The following is a 1,720-nucleotide window of genomic DNA, read 5'->3' as shown; positions in this document are numbered from 1 at the left end:
TTGTTGTTGTTGTTTGTTTATTTGGTCTGTTTCTTCCATCCATGGATCTATACAAACTGGTAACATTCATCAGACAATAAATATATAATTTACTTTTCTTGCCTCCAGGTTAGATCATCTGAACTATATATAAACCTTTTTGGTAAACATAGCCATTTATTACTACCAATGATGGTCATCAGCTTCAATCAACTAATACATATACATGATAATTTTAAAGCTCAACAGTGAAATAGAAAGGAAATGGTCCTTTCCACTAAGCATTTTTTTTTTTTTTAAAAGAGATGTAGTCTCACTCTGTCGCCCAGGCTGGAGTGCAGCAGTGACATCTTGGTTCACTGCAACCTTCACCTCCTGGGTTCAAGTGATTCTCCTGCCTCAGACTCCCGAATAGCTGGGATTACAGGTGTCCAGCACCATGCCTGGCTAATTTTTGTATTTTTAGTAGAGACAGGGTTTCGCCATGTTGGGCAGGCTGGTCTCGACTCCTGGCCTCAAGTGATCCGCCCACCTGGGCCCCTCAAAGTGCTGGGATTACAGGCGTGAGCCACGGTGCCCGACCCAAACACATTTTTAAGCAGAAATAAATTCCAAATGCGGAAATATTATAAATGCTTAGAAAGGGTCCCTAGAGAGTTTGAGTTTAGAATTCTCCATAGCAAAATATATTAAGCATGATTTTATCTTCTCTTCCCAAAAGTTATCAACATTCTGTGGGAAAATAAATGTTTCTATTCAATAATGTTTTGAGATAATATGGGAAGAATAATTCTAACTAAAAAGGACCAGGGAAAAATTTTGGAAGCAAGGAAGTTTGTACTGCACCTTGAAGGATGGCTTGATCTTATTAGCCAAATGAAGGAAAGGCATTACAGTCAAGGGAAAAGAATGACTCAAGAAAAAGGGAGAGGTAGAAATGCGCAGAATGTGTTCCAGGATAAGCACATAGTGTTCAGAGTAGTGAAAGAGAAGTCTGAGAAGTTAGAACAGTTAACAAATTGTGAGGGTCTCTGAATATGTGGCAGAAGCATATATTCATATTCAGCCTTCTTTTTTTTTTTTTGAGATGGAGTCTGGCTGTCACCCAGGCTGGAGTGCAGTGGCGCGAACTCGGCTCACTGCAACCTCCCCCTCCTGAGTTCAAGCGATTCTCCTACCTCAGCCTCCTGAGTAGCTTGGATTACAGGCGTGCACCACCACAACGAGCTAATTATTGTATTTTTAGTAGAGATGGGGTTCCACCATGTCGGTCAGGCTGGTGTCGAACTCCTGACCTAGTGATCCACCCACCTCAGCCTCCCAAGGTGCTGGGATTACAGGCATGAGCCACCGCGCCCAGCCTCAGCCTTTTATTTACACAATGGGGAACCTTGCTGGTATTTTTTCCCCAGAAAGGAATAGCCAAGTTGGATCTCTGCTAGGAAGATAAACCAACAGCAACATGTAAGGCAGGAATGGGGAGGAAAGAAAAATACTACAAAAACACCAGAAACAACTACTGAATAGCAAGCATTCTCTTGTCATCTCACAATACCAAAGACATTGCTTTGCACATAAGGGATGCCCAACAAACTTTCATTTCTTGTCTGGGAAGAAGATAGGAATTATGATGAGGCCAAAGAATCCGGTAACAGTGAGAAAACCGGACTTTAATACATTTCTTTTCCACAGGAAAGATTGTATTCATATTTATGTAAGAAACTCAGAAAAGTCTTACTCT

This window comes from Mandrillus leucophaeus, unplaced genomic scaffold (assembly GCF_000951045.1).
Source record: "Mandrillus leucophaeus isolate KB7577 unplaced genomic scaffold, Mleu.le_1.0 Scaffold1158, whole genome shotgun sequence".
Taxonomy (NCBI): Eukaryota; Metazoa; Chordata; class Mammalia; order Primates; family Cercopithecidae; genus Mandrillus; species Mandrillus leucophaeus.
The sequence above is the reverse complement of the archived record's forward strand: the minus strand, read 5'-3'. Positions refer to the sequence as shown.